At 42.5% G+C, this 21,670-nt stretch overlaps 1 long non-coding RNA gene across 1 annotated transcript; it reads right to left on the bottom strand.

Annotated features, from left to right (window-relative positions):
* Window positions 1-12,891: 12,891 nt before the first annotated feature.
* On the bottom strand, window positions 12,892-20,522 carry LOC140611894 (uncharacterized). The gene is made up of 5 exons (XR_012013214.1): window positions 19,936-20,522; window positions 16,909-17,085; window positions 15,446-15,524; window positions 13,566-13,668; window positions 12,892-13,274 (listed from the first exon to the last, which is right to left on the bottom strand). It is a non-coding gene; the product is annotated as an uncharacterized lncRNA (long non-coding RNA).
* Window positions 20,523-21,670: the final 1,148 nt, after the last annotated feature.

Raw genomic sequence — 21,670 nt, 5'->3', positions numbered from 1 at the left:
AGTTTTGATTCTCTTATCCAGATCCCATTTTGAGATAATTTAGAAATGATGACTTAAAACTCTCTGCAATTTCTTTTCTTTGTTTCTTGAGAGAGAGAAACAGAGAAAGGGGCAAGGGAAGAGAGACAAACAGAATCCCCACTGAGCAGAGGACCCCATACGGGGCATGATCCCAGGACCCTGAGATCATGATCTGAACTGAAGGCAGATGCTTAAGCAACTGAGCCACCTGAGTGCCCTCAAATTTCCTCCAGTTTTAATGAATAAGAATCATTGGTACATCAGGTTATTTCTCTTTCTTGAAGGCTTATTAGAAATTTAATATTGGAATTGATAGTATATCCTTTCTCTTATTGGAAGTACATAGTATCTTTTGCAAAGAAATTAAGAATCCACTGATCAGAGGGTTGTGCAATAAGAAAATACGAGACTTATTTTGGTGCAATAATACTTAGTTGGGATGTCTTGTACCTTTTTGAGGTGACCAAAGTACTTTACAGGGCAATTTTGTTAGAATAGACTGATGTCTCTTTACTAAGACCTTGAACAGTAAGATTTTGATAGATGGAGAGAGTAGGTAGGGAAGATATTTTAGGTATGGAAGAAGCAGCCTGAGTACCAGTTAGTGATTGTGGGCAAGGGTGAGTGTGTTGTGACTGTAAGCATGTTGGAAATAGTGGGGATAGCATAGCATTGGGGATGTCTGCTATGCTCATACATGGGCTGAAAAATTTAAAAATGGATGCAGTTAAGGTTGAGATCATACATGCGAACAACTGACATCAGTTATAATGAAATTTTCAGTTTGATGTAGTCCAAATCACATTTACAGATAGAGAACACACTGTGATACTGTAAGTGACTTAGCAAAGGCTGCATAAATAGTGGTAGAATAGGACTGGTTGATAATGATTCTTTTTATGTTTTATTTGTACTGAATAGCAGATGTTTTTTTTTTACGAATTAGGAAGTACCCAAAATAGTTTTAAAGGCCAGGAAAACATTTTTTGGCTATAAGTAAAAGTGAACTTTTTGATAATGTTATGAAATAATTCTTGGCATGTGGAAAATGCTCAAGTATTTGTTAAATAAAGTTCTGGACTAAAAAACACTTATGAAAATGGTGTTTCTGATCCTATCACTGTTTTGATCTGTTAATGAATATTTATGGTACAGGCAGGATGATAACTTCATCGCTTAGTTGGTTGAGAGTCCAACTCTTGACCTTGGCTTGGGTTATGATCTTGGGGTTGTAGGGTCAAGCCCCATATTGGGCTCCACATTGGGCAGAGGAGACAGCTTGGGATTCTCTCTCCCTCTCTTAAAAAAATTTGTCACAAATTACAATTCTATTTCCATATTCATTTATAGCTGTTTTTTAAAAAGTTCATCCCTTTTAAGATGGTCCATTGAAAAAAATGGTTCAACCCTTATATGAATGTATGTTTTAATAAACTCAAGATCAAGGATCTGCTAGTGAGCTCACATTCAGATTACATTTGAATTGTATGTCTATGGATTCACTTGCCTCTAATATATCTCAAAAGAAGTAGGGTTATTTGATCTGAGCGGTACTAAATTTTTCTACCTATTTCTTTTTCTTCATCTTCATAAAACAGAAAGTTGCACCTTTATGGTCATAATTCTTTAGGACACTTGAAGCATAAATGAAATGGTTTTAAGTAACTTTTTTCCCCCCAAGGAGAAGGAAGTGACTTCTCAAACTTCCAAGTAGAAGACTTCATTCATGCATTAGCATTCTAGTAGTAGTCTTGAAATTGAAGTAACTACTTGTCTTTGACATCTTTCACAAAGGAGACAAATGATTTTTTCAGAGACATTAAGCAAGAGTTATATGTATGGAAGGAGAGGCACATGTGGCTTTTGAGTTTTGAATCTTTCAATCCATCCACTAGATGTCTCTCTTTTCTCCCTTATCTGAAAATGAATATATTTCAGTTAAATCTGCTGCTGTCAAAGGCAAGTTGGATCTGAGTTATGCAAATAACACATTTCATGTTCCCATTTAAAGTATGCCATTTTCATCAACATACCATGACTTCAGTAGAAACAAAGATGTTCCTTAGGCTGTGACAGTAATTAACTGGAATTTATTTACTCAGCAGTATCAATTTGGAACTTTTTATATGCTAAACACTGTTCCAGGTGTGTGGGGATAAAATAGTAAAGCAAAACAGACATGTTCTTGCCTCCTGGATCTTTAAGAGACTGTTCCAGCTATAGCAAAATATATTAAAATTTCAATATGTGAACCACCAACATTGATATTCTTGTGTGAAGGAAAGCCAGAGAAGGTAAGGGGTTGGGTAACATTTTAAGCTTTTTTTCATGCTTAAAAATTCAGTTTTTAATAGTACCTCCTAGTGTTCTCCATGTTTATGGTTAGACTTTGTACAATTTCTCTTTAGTGATACAGATCATTGAAAAGACGCAAAGTTTGACTGCAGAGTCAACAAAGTAATGTGAGACAGATTTCCTTCCCCTACTTAAGGTACATGGACATGATAATGGCCGTTAATTCATCATGCAAATTTCAGGCAACCATCAACTTAAATGTCCCACATTTTCCTATTCATATACGTAGTGTAAATGGAGGTTTTTTTCTGGAAAAAAAATCTTCAAAAACAGTTAACATTTTGCAGCGTGTAATGTAGAACTCCATGAGCGGTATGTTTTACATGTTATCAAACAAACTGTACCTTTGGTGATAGCACGGATTGGTTGAGCCAGTTGCTCTTTCTATTTTAGCATAGAACTAACTTTAGGCAGCCTGGGCCTAAGATACTTGAACTGTGGCATGGGAGAGGATTTTGGTTTTGGTTTTAAATTCCAGAATATATTAACTCAGGATATTCTCTCCTCTGTTCTATATACTACTAATGCATTGGTTAGTGATTTCCCATAGAAAATCTCAGTAACTTCTTTTTTTCTAACTGATGAATGTCTTAACAATTAACAAAAAACTGAGAATTTATCATGTTCTGAGACCCAGTAATTGGGTTGCTTTGTTCTTGGCTAGATAGTGGCCCATTACTAGGAAGCTTTTATGCTTGGGCCCATTATGGTCTCAAAAATGAGCAACATGACAGTAGTAGAAGGAAGTGATTAAGTAAGTGGATGTGTGGGGCATTTAGGCCTAAGTCAAAAAGAAATAACTAGAGTCATACTTTATCAAACAAGCATTTTTCTCTTCTCTATGTGCAGTATGTTCTCCTAGAGCATCCTCATAAACCTCAAAATGGACTCAGCACAAACCAAAGCTACTCTTAAAGAATCTCCTCCCACCCCTGTCCCATGGCTATTTTGAGTTTGGGGGATGATGGTTCAGATTGAGATCAAAACTCCTTGAAGTTAGATACAAATGTTTTGGAAAATGGAATAAATGTCCCATGTATTGTTTTGACAGTGCATAAGTATTTGAGGTGGCCTTGAGTTACTTTGCAGTGAGGGAGCTTTCAGATTAGAAGAGCCCTGGCTCCAAAGACACAGCTGTAGTAATTGTCATGTTGCTCCTTATCTCCAAAGGGGCTCCACACATTGAATGAAAACAGCAGTCTTTTTTAGGAAGAGGCATTACTGACATTTGTCATCACTGCTGCCTCTGAACGTGTGTCTTATGTGCCCTGAGATGAGTGCCTGTTCTCCCAGATGTGGCTGATCATCAGGACGGAGAAGAATGCTCGGTAAGGAATGTTCTTTAAGAATGGTTTTCATTTAGTAATTTCAATGTTGACATGAACTCTTGCAGTTTAGTGCAAAACAGAACTGCTTTCTGAGATGGGAATTCTGGGTTCACCAAATCCTCTTAAGTTTACCCTATAATTATTAAGTGCATAGAAAAATTCTAGTGTCATTTCTTTAGGTCTTGTGAACAACAGCTTTTTGTACTGGTTGCTCTCTGGTTTTCACCCACAAGGCCAATTACAAACAACTTGAAGTGTGTTAACATTTCATGATGAGAGGAAGTGGAAAGTGTTCCTATGACACAAAAGCCCTTTACTTAAGGGGTACTTCGGGGTTAAGAACAGTTTTCCACTCCAAATGGTCTCATTATATTCTCTATAATGGGTGTGATTGTTTAATGATGACGTATTTGAATTGAGATGATTGAACAGGCATTACTTGAGCAAATAAAAACTTGACAGGCTGTGCCTTTTTAAGCAATTATGTATGCCTAGAATGGGATAAGATAGAAAAGGCTGATACTGTCAGCATTGATAAAAAGAGCAAAATCTGAATGATGCAGATTTGAAAGTATATTGTTTATGTAGCAGAAGGCCAACCCATGTGCCCAGCTGCTTAGGCAAGTTCCCTTGGCAGGTGCAACTTTCCTGAATGGATTCCTGTTGAAATCCTGTTAAGTGTTTCTACCAGCTGAGGAAAAATGGCCTGCGTGGTCTTAGTTTTGCTTGGGCCTGATTGTGCCCTTATTGATGTAGTTGAAATATTGCAATTGATAATCAAATCTAGAAAATAGTTTTGAGCACATGGGACATTGGTCATGCTGCTAGATCTTGGTGGGGATACAGCACTTTGTACTTACAGTCTAGCTTGGAGACCACTCTGAACATTACTAACCAAAGTGCAAGGCAGTGTGTGTTTTGAGTTGTCCTGGAGGTGAGAAAGTGAAAATTAGCTCAGACAAAAGTATAAATCTGCCTTTCCTTGCATCAGACACAGATAAAGCCAGCTGTAACTAACAGGAAAAAATATTTTTCCCAAGGACATGCTGCAGCTGTAACATGTCATAACAACTGCCTTCCAGTGTCTACTGCTTTCTCACTCAAAGGAACTTTATTCTCTGAAATCAGACTATCAGAAATTTTGCTATTTGAAATGACATCAGTATGAAAGAAACATCCCCCTTTTTACATAATTTACTTTGACTCAGAGAACTTAGTTTCCAAACAAGGTGCAGAGCTTCAGATAAGGGGTTTTGGGACACAGCATTCCACATCTAAACTTTAGTTTCCAAGGATACAGGGCCCTGGGTCCACTTTGCAGTCCAGACCTGATGTCCAGCCCTTTACATAATAGCCTTGCTTTGCTCTGAGCCTATTGCCATGCTAATTTATTTAAATTTTGTTGAAAAGTCCTACCTCAAACCTCTACTTTCCACTTTTCTTCCATGTGCAGTGTCCTTCATAGTAATGGGTTAATAAACTTGACTTTGTCAGACTATTGATTTGTTCCTGAGGTCTTAGGCTGATTGGGCTAGGACAGAAGGGCATTCAAAGTAGAAAGCACAATAGAATCCAGAAATGGATTATAAATGAGTGTTCAGGAACACTTCCAGAAGGCAGTTGCATTAATGATTTATTAGGTGTCACTTTTTAACAGTTTATTTGGTATTACAGATGCGAGACCATGTAAACTTTCTTTTTGACAATTCCATTTTTTAATTTTTTTCCATTTTGACAATTCTCAAGCTAGCATTAAACATGTGTATGTGTAATATATCTATGTAATATGTACATTACATATATTCCTCTGTCCCATTTTTTATCTTTTGTGGTTTTGTATGTAGATACTTTCCTTCCACAAAAGTAGTATCTCTTCTTGGAGGGTGGAGTCTGGCTGCTTAAGATTCCATTGGAGTTTTTTTCAGTGTCTTGGCTGGTGTTGTGCATACAGTAGATGTTCAATAAATACTTTCAACATTGAATCATGGAAGCTTTGTGTCTTAGCTATTTATTTCTTTGATACTTGCCCTAACTTTGAAACCAGCAGATTGTGGTATCTTCTTCATCACAATTCCACCTCTACCTTATAAAGTACAAATTGCCCTTAGGCAATGAGGCGTTGAGCAATTGAAGCTTTTTATAGCTCCATTTGTCTGCAGTCACCTAAATGTCAATGGATAGATGTGTTTGTCATAATGTGCGGTAAGTGCAAATAAGCCCCCTGTTAGCAGTATCATTAGAGATAAAATAGATGCACAGGAACTCAAAGAGGTGATAAGCTGTCAGATTCCACTCTTAAGAAAATAACAATGTCATTTGCAGTTGAAAATGTGTAGAAGTAAATGCACAATTCCTCACCTCAGTCTGAGTTGTTTTTCAAGCCTTTGCCTATTTACTTATGTTCATCCACCACTTAAGTTGAAGAAGAGCGAATTAAACCATCAATTAAAAATAGCCTAGTAAAACCACTGAAAACAATAGATCTGAAAATAGCAACATTGAAAGAGCAGTCTCAATTTACTAAAGTGCCTTCACTGTGGGCCTCGCTGTTTATGTAGAGGATTGGTGGAGAAACGGAAATCTGCCGCTCAGTGGCTGGAAAGGGGTCTGTGCCATTGATCTACCGATACCTATACCAATACCGTAGCATTTTCCCCCATCTTTCTGCTGTGCCCTTCTCACTGGAGAGGCTCTGTCCCCAGGGTATCTCCTCTTTTTGTTGACAAGATAATATTGCTGTTTCAGGCTTCATATCCAGACATAAATCTAGCAGCAGAAGAGAGATCTCTTCCTGGGCAGTCATTTTTAAGAGAGGAAAATTTCCTGCAAGCTTCTCAGAAGAGTTTTCCTTATGTCTCAGTGATCAAAATTGCCACGTATGTCTATCCTAAGTAGGATGGATTTCAATGACTTGATTAGTGGGAGACTGAGTGGAGGAATGTGACTTGCTGAAACAAGTCTGGCTGTTTGGAAGGGGTGTGTGTGTGTGCACGTGTTGGGTTGTTGGATTCACATCCAGCCATGTCTGTCTGCTACATTCAGAGCAGAGCAGGGTTTCAGACCCAGTCTGTCTCATCCCAAAGCCTGGGTTTGTCTCACTTATTCCCCAAACTCATGTTTGTATAAGGATTTCCTATGTGTGGCTCTTACAAAAAACATAACTGGAGCAAATCCTAATTTTTGATAGATTTGCACTTACATTTGGGTTAAATAAGTATTAAAATGTGTTCATATTCTCTGAACATTAGCCAAGTGATATGGAACAACTGTAGTCTTGAGTGTGACACTCCTGCTCCCCACAACAGTACAGCAGCATTTAAAACAGTTCTGACTTATGTTAGTGGTTTGTAGTGTCTCTCTTGCTCTCTCCTTACTAAGAAGTGCTGGCTACTGAGTTTGGGAAGATAAATTTAAGGAGGCCCTTGAATTTAAGGCTAAGGGATACAGACTTCTTTTTTTTTTCCCCTCAAGGAATATAGGGTCATTGAAAATTTTAACCAGAGAAAGACATGACCCTGACTGTGATTTAGGAAGAGCACAGTCTTTCAGAGTACATAAGAATTGAGAGACATAGTAGAGGTTTTTATACTTGCAGGAGGCCTGACTCAGTCCACCAAGTATGCCAGAAATGCCCATTTCTTTATTTTCTTCAGGTTGAGTTTTCAGTTTCATTCTGCTAGGCTGATAGGAAATTCAGTATTAACCCTCTTTTGACACTCCTGCCTTCCCAAGAATGCTCTGGAATCTGGAAAGATTAACTACATGCCTGGTAGGCCTGGAAGGGACCCTTGACTTTAATTCCTTGATGGTCACACTGATATCTGTGAAGGCTGGTGACCTCTTATGGCTTAGATGTGTGAAGCTTTGTTAAGTCCCAGACCCTTGTAGGCCCAAGGTCCAGGTTCCCTAAAGACACCAGACAACAATCTCCTCTGAGTGGGATTTCCTTTTCAGGGTGGTGCCATCAGTATTGCTCCTACCACCATCCCCCAATCTCTGACCTCTTTCTAAACTTTTGAGTTCAGTGAAATTTATAGATCACCTATGTAGAGTTGGGTGCATTTGAATAAATGGAACACCTATATAACCACATCCCATTGAAGATACAGGACATTTCTCTCCAGAAAGTTCCCTCATGCTCCCTTCCAACCCCTTGTTACCCTGAGGTAGCTACTCTTCTGAGTTCTATCCCCACTTAGTGCTCTTGTTCTAGAATTTTGTGTAAGTAGAATCCTACTCAAGCTTCTTTGACTCAACATTTTATCTGTGAGACTCATCCATATTATTGTGTATGACAATATTCATTCCTTTTTTGTTGCCTAGCATTTTTATTGTTGTGGAATAGTATTTCATTTCTTTTTTTTTTTCTTTTTTAAGTCTTTTCCTGTCTCTCTTCCTCTTTTCTTAAAGTCTTTCCTTAAAAGCATCTTCTCCTTCGCCTTGTTGCTCTCAAGGGTATTAAGTATGTTTCCTTCAATTAAAGCCAGGAAGGCTTTTACTAGAGGCAAGGGTACAGAAAGTATTCAGTATCTTCATGGGATGGAGGAGGGAAAGGCAACATGAAAACACACAAGTTAATATCTCAACAAATTAGCTTGCCACACAGTCATCCCAGGAAAAAGGCAATGAGGGCCTGAGTTAGAGTGGAACATGGAAACAGGGCAGAGAAAGCTGGTGCCGGGGCAGCACCCATGGAGTTTGGTACCTCATCAGGCCTGGAAGGACAAGGCTGAGTAGCTTAGCATGGGTGGTAACCAACATGACCAGGTTGGCAGTTGGAATGAGTATTGGTGCCAACAGCAGAAAGAATGGTCTAGGATGGAAAATGATGAATTAGTTTGGTACTTGTTGATTTTGAGGGGAGTATGGAAGGTAACACTGGAGATGCCCAGGGGGTAGGTGAAAGTAGAGATCTCCAGCTCAGTAGCATCTTCAGAACTGAGGGTGAGGTCAAGAGTTATACACGAGGTGAATGTTGAAATCCTGAAAAAGGAAAGTTAAAGGAGATAAAATAGGCAAGGACAGAGCTTTGAAGAATGCCATACAGAGGGCTCAAGGAAGAGGACTCAAAGGGGGAAGGGAGCATGGTGACAGTGTTAGGATTAAAATAGCAGGAAATGGAGTGTCTTGGGAAGGAACTAGGAGAGCAAAGGATAGGAAAGTAGCTGGCAGAAATGCCAATGCTGCAGAGCTGACCAAGATGAAGATGGAATGACAGGTCATTAAATTTTCCACCTGGAAGCTCACCGCTGGTTTTTGAGGGATCAACTACAGAAGAGAAATAGGAGTTGAAGCAGGTTGCAAGAAGCTGTGGAGTAAGAGTGCTGAGACAGAGCCAATAACTTTAAATAGCTTTTTTCAAGAAATGTGCACTTAGAGGAGTGAAAAAGGGCACAGGGGTGGCAGGAGGATGAGAGAAAATGTTGGAGGACAAGTTACGAGATTTGTTTCCTTGGAAAGTGTTGAGCATTCCCGTGACCTGGGCAAAGGAGGCAGAGAGAGTTTCTGACTCGGTTTTCCATAAGAGGTAAGAGACAGTGGGGAGGAAAGTGCCAGGGGGTGAGTGAATTGTAGAGAAGAGTCATTCTTCTAACGCAGTAGAGGAGAAGACGGGTGAGACCTTCCTAAGTGAAGATGGAGCATTCCAGCTGCAGTCACTTGTTCTCAGCATGACACGCTCCTTAAGAAATTTTCTGTTCTATTTACTCTGGATACATGAAGTTTATAAAATGGCCTCTTTAAGGTTCAGGAGGTTGGATTTCAAAGCAGTGCATCTAGAGGAGGTCTTCTCCAACCGCTCAAAGCTAGATGGTAGAGCTCACTCTCCCAGGACACAATCTGTAGTGCCTATTGTATTGTGGCAGATGGCAGCAAGCCCTAGGTTAGGAACCCAACTATGATGTGTTAGCAAGAGGCACTAACCACATGTCCTTTGATCAGATTAATCAGAGACAGAACAACCAAGCATAAAGAGTTGAGATTAGCATTGGCTGGGGCTCTGGCAAGGCGAACCTGGGACATACTCGACTTTGAATTCAGAAGCACTGCTTATTTGCATTCATTTTCAGAATTAGATCAGCACAAACGGGGCTCCCAGAAGATTGGATGGGCTTCACAATGAATATGATGCTTGTGAGTGTATGGTTTGCTCAGGCTAGGATGATTCTGTATATTCCTTGAGTGCACACCAGTTGGTGGCAGAGCAAGACAATGATGCTGTGTATTTTTACTTGATTGCCAGTATCCTGGTTTGGAGGGTTGACATTGCTAGAATCCTGGCTACCTCTTAAAAAGGATGTTCTATTTTTTGAAACCCCTAGCAGGTGTTCTCAGTATGGCTACTGTAAAAGCTCAAATACACACAGGGATGAAACATATGCAAATATATCTGTGGACCTTCTAGATGGAGGACACTGCTCCAAGGCTGCTGCACTCATGTTGTGGTGGCTTCTTTATCTGACATCACAGATTTATTGCTGATCCCTCTAGGAAAAAGGGCACCTCCCACCTCCCTTCTCTTACTGTGGTTCTTAAGACTTTTTGTCAGTTCCTTCTCTTACAGTGCCCTAACCTCGAACTACTTACAGGTGGTGCTATAGGTCTCAACATACAAAAGAATAAACAATGTGTGTAGGGGGCTATCTCTCTGGAAGATTCCTGTATTCAAGGGCACTGATTTTTTTAAAGGTTTAGAAATCAATTCCTAAATTCTATCAGTGTGAAACAAGTGAGAGTAGTTCAGAAAGTGGAGGCCATAACAGTGTGTTTCCTTCCTGCTCCCACCTTCCTTCTCCTCTTCCACCACCATCCTGGGCTTCTTTACATGTAAACTCTTTCTGCCTGGAGTTGGATGCGGCATAGCACTAAGCCCTGGAAGATGTGCTCCAGGCCTCTGGGAACACACACTCTATGACAGATGGCGGCAAATTAAACTGGCAATTGAAAAAGCCAGAGCATTTCCAGGACCTCTGTTAGAGAAGCGATTCCAGAGGGGGAGAGGCAGGGAAGACAAATTGCTGGAAAGTGGCCAGAACCATTTGGTGCTTGACATCAATTTGATCAATAAACACTTCCTGAACACCTAGATAGAAGAAGCTTTTCCAGATTCCACAGGCACACACAAAGATCAGAGAGACCAACATTTTGTCCTATGTTTAGGAAAACAGCACACAAAAAGGTGCATGGACAATTCTAGGCTGGTAGAAGTCTGAACAAAGGCTATGTAAGGATGAGCTGAAAATTATAGCCACCACACAATAGTACGATAATGCATGTTGATGGCTATGTCCTTGATGGTATGTAGAGGGTGGGAGAAACAAAATTATGGGGCTAGAAGGGACACTGGACAATCCCTTCAATTTAAAGATGAGGGAACTGAAGACCCTTCTCCACAAGAGTAAGTGGTTTGTTCAAGGTCAAAGTCACTCGGTTGTTTGGAACTCAGTGATTAATAGTACTACTACTAGTAGTATCAATGATACAACTAATAATAGTACTAATAATAGTACCAACAGTGCTATTAGTAGCTAAGATTATAGAACACTTACTATGTGTCAGCTACTATCCTAAGTGCTTCAAGTATATTATCTAATATAGAAAGTTATGTTATTTTCACCTCTGAAATGGTATTTTCACACATGGGGAAACTAAGGCAGAAGAGTATAAGTACCTTGCTCAAAGTCCAGCCAGTAAGTGGTGGAACTGAGACTCAACACCCTGCAGTGGAGCGCCAAAGTTTGTGCTAATTTCTCAGTTCCTTATGGCCTCTTAGGCCTTAGACTCCTGGTCCAGTGCTCCTTGTCCTTGGACTGGGGATGTCGTGAGGTGAGGTGACTGAATGCGGGAGTGACATGACAAAAGTGAGTATTTAAAGTTACGGGTATGGCTTCAGTTGTTAGGGTAGATGAGAGAAGAAATGGAGAAGGGAGAGGGGTAGTAGAATGTCTAAATACAGTTGCGATGAATGTTTGGACCACAGCAGGGATAGAGAAGATTTTATTGGACAGGTATGGTTGGTTAGCAGTCATTCACTCCGTAGTATGAATCAGCCTATCCTGTTGGCTTATCCTTCTTGAGAACAGAAGCCTGACCGTAGAAGGAAGGAACGGACAGTGTACAGCAAAGGGAATTCCGAGGCAAAGGAACAAGAGTAGAAATGGGACAGATATTGATGACTTTGCAGTATTCTTCACAGAGGTCCTGATCTCTTGGGGATGGTTTAATCTACTGTAGGTAAAAATGTCCATTGCTCATTGAGGTAAAGGAGGAAGAGAACCAAAACAAGCAAACAAAACAAGGAGAAAAAGAAAGATGCCACCTCTTAGTGGGAATGAGACCTTAACAAGTGGGTAAAGTACATGAAGAACCCGGTGTGTTTTCCCAGACTGGGGTCTGCCTTGGGGAAAGACCCATCTCACCACTCCACTCTTACCCCTGGTGGCCAGAGGACAGCCTTCAGCTGTGGAGAAGAACCTCTTTATTCAAAGTCCTGGCCCCTTCCAGGTGACCCATGCAGTGACTGGCTGATGAAAGGGCATAAAGGCCAGGACAGTCTCAGCAGAAGGGGCCATGGAAAGCTGGGGAGGGGACCCCACAAAGGGTCACTGACTGTGTGAATGTGTTCACAGAATGAGGTGTGACTGGACTTCTCAACATAAAGCCCTCATAGGGAAATTTCTCTGATAAAGAGAAGCGAGAACTATACTTTGAGAGGAAGAGAACAGACCATGAATAGCTGCTCGAATTCATGGGAAACTGGACAGATGAAGCCAGAAAACAGAGAAGACTCTTCTGGATACTTCTGATTGGTTCTAAGGATAACTGTCTGTCCGTAGGTGGGGTCATGTATTTATACTCGAATGCAGAACTCTCCTTCTGCCTTGAAGTCACATTTCCATTGGCATGCTGCTACACAAGCTGCCCTCAGACGCTCATTTTCACATGCAGGACGTGAGCAGTTTCCCAAATATCCACCAGATGGTACCTTCCTACCAGAAATTAGGTTTCAGTTGTGGAAATCCACATTGTTTTTTCCACTCCACAGACCAGCTACAGAATCAGATGCCTGCTCTGGCTACTGTGGAAGGAAAGGGAGCTTGGTAAGAACCAGTCTCAGGTGGGAGCGCTGCAGAGTGGCGTGAGGGCGGCTCCAGTGTTTTTATTTTCAAGAATAGGAGACTGAAGTCAAAGTGTCCTTTTTTTTTTTTTTTTTTTTTTTTGTGATGGGGAGAGCTACGTGTGGAATAGAGTCCTAGAGAAGTCTCCCAGGGAGGGAAGGACTGTTGTGAGTTTAGCTCCCAAGAGGCTGTCATAAAAGCCCTCAGTGCCACCCTTGTGCTATTCCTCTGGAGTCTGCTCGGCACTGCTGAGTGCTCTGAAATGTAACCAGCTGTCCCATAAAGGAAAGTCTTTGTTGGAGAGACTCACTCATTGTTCAGCAGTTTGGGTTCAAAGGCCCAAGCAGCAGTCTCCCCGGGTTGCGTAGTGTCCTTGGAATGGGAGGGTCACTGGTCTTTACTGTTGGGTGGCCCCTGGGTCCTGGTTTATTCAAAACTTTTCCTGGTCTTGGCTCTGAATGTAAAATGCAAAGGAGTTGCTGTAGCAGCTGAAGGGGTCTCAAAATATACTAAGGACCCCCTCCCATCAATGACTTGCACGTTTCTTTCACACCCAGTCATCCTGGCTGACTGGAATGTACACACCAGGGACAAAGCTAGCCCTTCTCTCTCTCTCTCTCTCTCTCTCTCTCTCTCACACACACACACACACACACACACACACACACACCGTGAGCTAGGTGATTTGGGGCAGTGCGATAATATTTTCAAATTACGAATCATTTTGTTGCTGTTGTTTTCTTACCAGATTCCCTTGTCCCCTTTAGCCAGTGAGACACATGTCAGGAAAGGCAAAGTTCTGGGGAAAAGAAGTCTTCTCTTGGTTTTTGAGTTTCAGAAGTTCAGGCCTGAGCGGATAGAAGATGTAGGTAAATACAATGTTCTCAGGATGGGGAAAGAGGAGAGAGTAGCTGGGGTGATGAGAGATTGGGCCTCTGAGCAGGGAGACACATTTACTCTTTCCTGCCTTCTGCAACTCCCCCAGCAAGGATGGTTTTGCGAGCTCTCAGGATGAGGGCCTTGAGCCCCCTTGATGAAAGCACAGGAAGGGGGCGAAGACCTCAGAGAGGAGAGGGTTGTATTCTCACCCCAGAGCAGAGGGCCAGAGAGCCAGCAGGGGAGATCTGTGGGCTTGCAGGCACCTCTCAGAGAGTGTACTGCAGCACAGTGCCCTTCCAGACTCGTGTCTACCTGGGGCTTTGCCATGTGGCCGGATTTGGAAACAGGGTCTTTGCAGATATAATCTATTAAAATATGGTCATACTGGATTTAAGGTGGCCTCTAATCCGATGCTTTAGGTGTCCCTTTAAGAAAAGGGAATTTGGACACAGAGCTGCACACGCAGAGGGAAGGTGCCCTGTGAAGATGGAGGCAGAACCAAGGAACGTCCAGAACTGCCAGCCACCACCAGGGGTGACAGAGATGAGGAAAGATTCTGTCCCAGAGCCTTGGGAAGGAGCCTGGCCCTTCTGACACCTTGATTTCAGACTCCCAGCCTCCATGCCTGTGGGAAGATAATTGTCTCTTATTTTAAGCCACCCAGGTTGTAGGGCTTGGTTTTGACAGCTGTCCTGACAGGAACAAGGATGATGGAGAGGCACTTAGCATGGTCACACTTGACGAGCAGGGAGGTGGAGAGGTCTCTGTAGATGCCAGCACACAGAGCAGGCCTGAGCACTGGATGGGCCCACCGTGGCACGGAACACCTAGAGTGGGAGCTCGGACTATGGGCAGTGACATTTCAGACATCAAGAGGAAGGGGGTCTAAGACAGAAAATGAGTAAGAAAAGTAATGATGACCATTAAACTTTTCTTACTGCTTGGGTTTGTGGGCTAAAATTTGCTGCTTAAGGAGCTGAGGCTTAGGGTGTCAAACAGGGAGTCGGCCACGGCCACTGAGTGGTTGCTGTGGCAGTGGGATTCAGGCGCTCCTCTGCCTGCTTGCCAAGCCCTCCTGTCCTTCATTATCGTTTCCAGTTTTCCCTGCTACATGCCTGACATCATGGCCAAAGGGACTGGGCCCTGTGCTCTGAGCGCAACCCTGTCCTTCCTACTGGAGTCCTTACATCAGGCTGGACCTTCGCGGTTTCCTATCAAAATCCTACTAGCAAAGGAAAGCTTTCCAAGTCTCCCAAACATACTGTTATCTCCTTTTCAACTCTGGCAATTGTTTTGGAGTATTTTTGATGGCAGCCCTCACTGTGTCTCACACTTCTTTGTCTCCCTCGTAACACGAGCATGGCTGCCCCCATGATGGCAGGTCTCAGCGCAGGCTTGTTGATTTGTTTGGTATAATCATTACTGAAAATGCTACAGTTCTCCACAATGCACTATGGACAGCGTGTCTTGTTTGTGCCCGAAGCAGACCCTTTATGTGTTGGGACATTGCCTCTTGGCTGCGCCGCACCTGTTCCAATGGACTCTGTCATCAGGACTGAAATACTATAAGCACTTACAGATGTGACTTAGGATTTTCCAAAAAGGTGAAGGAAGAATAAACATTTGGGGCCACTCTGTCTGAGGAAATGGTCCACATGCTTTGGGGTGGGGGTGGGGGCTCTTGTAGCTTCCCTAATAAAGCAGGGTGGGATCTGCAAGTCCCTTGGGTGGCGTGGTTTTTATTACCTCACTGACTGCCTTTCACTTTCATATCTTCCTCTGCAGAAGCCTGAGGTCCCTTGAACTGGCCACACACACCTGCATTCTGGAATCAGAGATAAGACATGGGAGGAAAATTTTCTGGGAGGGAAAAGGAGCGATTTAAATTCTCACTGAGGTCTGAGCTGCTGATAGCAGATTCTTTCCCGAAGAGATTTCAGGTCAGAGGAGGAGGTTGGGCAGGGAGAGAGCAGGAGGCTCCTGTGCTGGCTCATTGGCTAGGGCAGGGGCCGGGGTTGTGAGCACAAAGGAAGGAGCAATGGGTGGCAGGACCGAGGGCCCCGGGGACCCAAGGTTGAAGTTCATCTATTCCCCTTTTCCTGTTACGGGCCCTGCCTGATTCTGACATTCAACACTAAGAGATCTCCTGACTGTTGATTTCATAGACCAAAAAAAATCATTTATTGAGAGCAATCTGAAACACTGGAAGGTTGCCATTACTTATATTGTTAAATAAGAATGTAAAAAAAAATTAATAAAAACCCTATCACATGAAAGAAAGGATGCTTTCATGGTAAAAAAAAAATGGGGAAAGAAAAAAATCTCAGAATAAAGGGTAGTCCTTCTAAATGGGATGAATATAGCTTTATAGGGAAAGAAAAAATGACTGTCTATCTCCCTTTTCAGTGGGTCCAGGATAATGTTGGCAGAGCCTGGCGTCCCAGTACCAATCGATGATTTATGGGAATCACGTCCACCCTGATTCTGAAGGTCCCACCGCAGTTTATAGTTCATGACATTATGCTGCCCCCTGGTGGCCAAAAGGAGTTGCTGTGGCGGCTAAAGGGTCTCAAAATCTACTTAGGACCCCCCATCAATGACTTGTATGTTTATTTCACACCCACATGTGCTAAGGGGGGGGGGGGCTGTGGGGTGAGGACACATAGAAATGAGAGACCCAGGCCCTTGCTCTCAAAAGCTTTCCTGTAACACTGATGTTTCAAACAAAAGTTAGCAAAAATATTTGGGTTTGGGCATTGCAATGTCAGCTCCCCATCACCATCCTCCCCGGCTGCCAGGGGCCCGGGGGGGGGGGGGGGGGGGGCGGGGGCTGGTGTCTGCATCATGGAATGCGGCCAGTCTCTCAGCGTCACAGCAGATCTGTGATTGAGTCCAAGTTGCCACCTAGAGCTTTATCTCCAGCCCTGCCCTGAAGTCAGGGCTCAGGGGGCAGGCAAGCCTACTTTTTCCATGAAGTCCTTCAGTGCCTATTCCAAACCCATGATGACCTCTATAACCTCAAGACTACTCTCTACCATCATGTCCTCTTATTTTTCAAGTAGATAAGAAATTCTCTGATGGTTGAGGCTCTGTTTTAACATTTTTATATCCATCTCCCCTTCTCAAAGTATGTCTTGGAGCTCTCAGTTTTCTCCCTTATTATACAGAGAAGCTTCCCACCAACTTTCACATATTAGGGCCACACTTACGCTTCATCAAGATATTCTCGTATCGGGATCCCTGGGTGGCACAGCGGTTTAGCGCCTGCCTTTGTCCCAGGGCGCGATCCTGGAGACCTGGGATCGAATCCCACGTCGGGCTCCCGGTGCATGGAGCCTGCTTCTCCCTCTGCCTGTGTCTCTGCCTCTCTCTCTCTCTCTCTGTGACTATCATAAATAAAATTAAAAAAAAAAGATATTCTCGTATTAAACATGAGAAATCATTAAGTCAGTTTAGGCTAAGTTATTTGGCTGTGACAAACAATTCCCAAGTCGCTACAGCTTAAAATAACAAAGGTTTATCTCTTCTAAATGCTGTGTGGCCTGTGTGCATTATTTGGGGGGTAGAGTTGCCAGGAAATAGCAAGGAAAAATATGGGACACCGTCAAATAATCAGTAATTTTTTGGGGAATAAGTATGTCCCCCAAAATCCATACTAACAATTATTATAATTTTGTGAACTTCAAATTTAGCTGAAAATTCTATAATTTACCCCACAACCCTATTTGGGGGCCCAACTTCACATCCCCATTCTGGACCCAAGCTAATGGTGCCTCTACTATCTAAACATCACAGAAAGAAAGGGGATGTGACCATTTGCACACTGATGCCTGAAGTTTTCTTCTGGAAGTAGAGCATTTCCAATCACATTTTTTTTTTTTTTTTTTGGTCAAAATGAATCATTTGGTCATTCCTAACCTCAAAGGGGTGAGGAAATGCGATTCTGCCATGTGCTCAGAATGAGAGAGCACCAGGCTATTTGTGAAAAGCCCAAATCCTTACCCTAGTTAGAAATTCTGGTGACAGCTGCTAAGAAAATACTACTTTCTCCATCTTATTACAATAAATTATATCAAGTGTAATCTTTATCCTTGCGATTTCTATCTAATGGCTTACTATTGATTTCTTGTAAGCAAAGAAAGCTTTCCTGACCCATTTAAATACATGGAGACAACTAAACGCTCCCTTTCAACTTTTCTTCTCTGCATTAAATACCTTCCCAGGCCCCTAGTACTTCTTCCTATGATGTAGTTTCCAACTCTTTACCTTCCCACTCTTTATCTACTTGGTTATATCTGACTCTTAAGTGAATGTGATGGGAAAACAAAACAAAACAACAAAAGGTAGTTCCTTATATGGATAAGCCAAAGGTGACTTTTGGTGTAACCCTTTGTTTTTCTTCCCTGTAATCCCACAGAAGATCAGCAGTGTTTCAACCCTCAGCATCAACAGCATCACCTGGAGAGATGAATCAGTGAGGTACAGACTTCTACACCAGGGATTCTGATTCAGTTGGCCTTGCCTGGGCCTGAGTATCTATACTTTTTAGCAGTTTTGTTCCATTTATCTATAGCTATGTAACAAACCAACCCCAAACTGAGGAACTTAAGGCAAAAGTAGTAATTTTATTGTTATCTTTCCAGATCCTTGGGGTTGAATAGAATCAAACATATAAGAAACCAACTAACATTTTAAGAGAATGGTATGGGCAAAAAAGAAGCCACCAGCTCAGAGTAAAAGAGACTGCACCCATTTGATACTTAAAACAAACTCTGACCCTTCCCCTGACATTTTAGGGGTAGAGAGCAGCCTGAGGGCTCTGCTTAACCCCCAAAGAAACCATATTCCTTTTTGGATATAGCAGAGGAGAATAGTGAAAAAGGAAGGAACTCTCAGTGGGTAGAGCCAAGGACCATGGAAAACAAGGACTGGGGAATTTATCTGGGTGGAAAAGAATCAATGGGAGCTCATCAAGGAATGTGACCCACCTTTAGGACAAGGGGCTGCTTGTAATGTCTATTTGGAGGGACTGTAGACTCACTGTGGTTCAGTGACTGGTAAAAGACTCCCATGCTTCCACTTCCAAATGGGAGTGTTTATTGTGTCCTTGTCCCTAATTGCATATTGAGTTTGTCTGTGGGAGCAAGTGACTTAATTTTTGAAGTGTCACCATTTAAAGGAGGCATATCTAAACCTGCTATAGAGGTGCTTATGTCTTATTCATGGATCCTGGACTTTGAGCTCAGAACAGTACCTGGAGAGGAATTTGAGGTTGTCTCCCTTACAGGGAGTAAGTGTCCTCTTACATGCACAGGGAAGGGAACTGCATGTCTGGGGTACAGAGTGCAGACTGTGGTGGATTATGTTAATATTCACCAAATATTGTGGCACCCTTCTCTGCAGGGCCTCTTTCTGTGGTGGGAGGGCTCTACATCCTGGTCCTTTGGTATTCAGGTGACCATTTGATTTACTCTAATGACATGTGAGTGTCAGAAGTGACAGGAGCTACTTCTGAACAGAAGGATTAAGAACCACAGTGTTCACCTTTCCCTCTGCTATGACAACTGACAATGTTCCGGATAGAAGCTGTTTTCCCAGCCTTGGTCCTGGAATAAAGATGATGCAGAACAAAGCCATAGCCAACTAACTACGAATGAATTATATGAAAAATTAAACTTCTGTGTTGTGAGACCCTGAGTGCTAATATGAATGAAGAGGGCATGGGCACCCTGACAACTCTGAGCAGCCTTGGGTCCCTCTTGCATGATGGCTACCAACTGCAGAAGGACACAGCCTTTTTTTTTTTTTTTTTTCTAATATTTTATTTACTTACTCATGAGAGAGAGAGAGAGGCAGAGACACAGGCAGAGGGGAAACAAGTTCTATGTAGGGAGTCCGATGCGGTACTTGATCCTGGGACTCCAGGATCATGCCCTGGGCTGAAGGCAGGCACCAAGCCACTGAGCCACCCAGGGATCCCCAGACACAGCCTTTTGACTGCCCAATTTTACTGTCCTCTCTGAGGAAGATTGATTCCCTTCTCATTTCAGCATGCCTGACATCAACAGTAGGTGATAGGGAGCAACCCAGGAAGTGCCAGCCTCCATTGAACCTCCTGTTGACAGTATTTGTCTCTGTGAACCAGAGATTGTGGGAAGGTCTTGGGTAATGAAAGCTGGCTGGACACAGCCCAAATTTCAAGATTGTGGCAAACCAGAGGGTCCTTCGGTCCTTACCTGCTGAGGTTTCTGTTGCCCTGGTGACATCTCAGTCTTGGCATTCTCATTACATGATGAAGACACTGGTCGTGACAATGGGAAGGTTGAGAAGATGAAATGGATGGTACCCATAGCTGGTTCTATGCAGCAGAACTGAGGCTCAGCAGTTGAGGTAAATTAAAGATACTTGTCCCCTAAAATCTGGATCAGCCTCAGTCATTCAATAGAACCAGTAGACCAATAGAATGTGACTGAAGCAACAGTGCCTGCCTTCCAAAGCTGGGTCAGGAGAAGCCTTGTAATTCCCGTCTTGGTCTCTTATAATACTGCCTCAAGACTCCAGCTACTGTGTAAGAAGTTTGGCTACCCTGAGACTACTATGTTGGCATAGTTGCATTCAGGTGCTCCAGTTGACAATCAAGCTATTGGATTGTTTTTCAATGCCATCCAACCTTCCAGACGACCAGCCATTCCTGCCAAGGCTCCTAAAATATGAGTGAAACTGTCTTGACCCCTTCAGTCCAGCCAGCTCACCATCTAAATACCACTAAATCTAAAATGACGCAGTTAATGCCATGTGGAACTGAAATGTCCTCCAGCTAAACTTGGCCTGAATTCCAGGCCCACAAAATCATGAGATATAATAAAATGGTGTTAAGACATGAAAATAATGGAACAGATATATATATATATATATATATATATATACTTACTATGCACTCCTAGGTGCCTGTTTTTCCTTTTCTCTTAACATGGATCCCTCATGTTGCATGCCTGGGTGCTCTAACCAGATTTCAGGAGTTGGGAGGTGTGATTAGCCTGAGATTACCACCTTCAACAGAGATGGTTCAGATAAACTCTTCATTCAAACAGAGTTTGGGTTACCCCAAGGGCTCAATTTTGTTCTCAGCTTAAGTCCAACAAGTAATAAGTCTAGCATTTAGTGAGCACCTCCATGGGTAGGGAACTATACTGGGTGGTAATATAAGAGGTCTTGCTACATAAGGTAAAACAGCTCACTGTGGTTTAATGCTCACATGCTTAATTTTGTTTTTTACAGTTAACCTGTGAAGTAGCATTATTTTATTACATAAGCAAGTAAATTGAGATCAGGCTGGAGAAACTGTAAGTGCCAGAGATGAGTTTTGAATACCCAGCAGGCTTATCCACCAAACAGGCTACCATGGAAGTTAAAGCTTTATAAGACAGGTGCAAACCTTCATTTTATAAATGAGAAGATTGAGGACTAGGAAGAGGGAGTAGTATTGCTGATGTGTTTTGCCACTAACCATGAATTCTCTGGCCAGTACAGTTCCATCCTGGTCCTAAAGGCTCTCTAGAGTATAGGCCAAAGCCATGTTGAGTGAGTGTCTTTAGGGAAGGAGATAGAGGAGATGATGTCAGCACTGCCTTTTCATATATGTTCCCAGAGAATGCGAGCCTTTGTTTATCCTCCTGTTTAACTCCTGAGAAGTGCGGGCTGTAACTTGGCCAATGAACAGTTTGTGGGCTTAAAGCATTGGATTGGTAGTATGAGCTTTTCTCTGAAGAAAGCATCTTCCCATAAAACTATCCATCCGTGTCATCTGGGATGAGTCCCAGAGATAGTTCCATTTTTGTTTCAGAGTATGGAAAAACTGAAAAGTAATATGTCAGCGGGGCTGTTCATGAATCAGAAATTACTCAAAAGACCATTCCTAGCTTGTCCTGGATCTCTTGGTCTGCTGGAATGGCAAGATCCAAACCAGTACCC

The sequence above is a fragment of the Canis lupus genome, chromosome 20 (assembly GCF_048164855.1).
Source record: "Canis lupus baileyi chromosome 20, mCanLup2.hap1, whole genome shotgun sequence".
Taxonomy (NCBI): domain Eukaryota; kingdom Metazoa; phylum Chordata; class Mammalia; order Carnivora; family Canidae; genus Canis; species Canis lupus.
The sequence above is the reverse complement of the archived record's forward strand: the minus strand, read 5'-3'. Positions and strand labels throughout refer to the sequence as shown.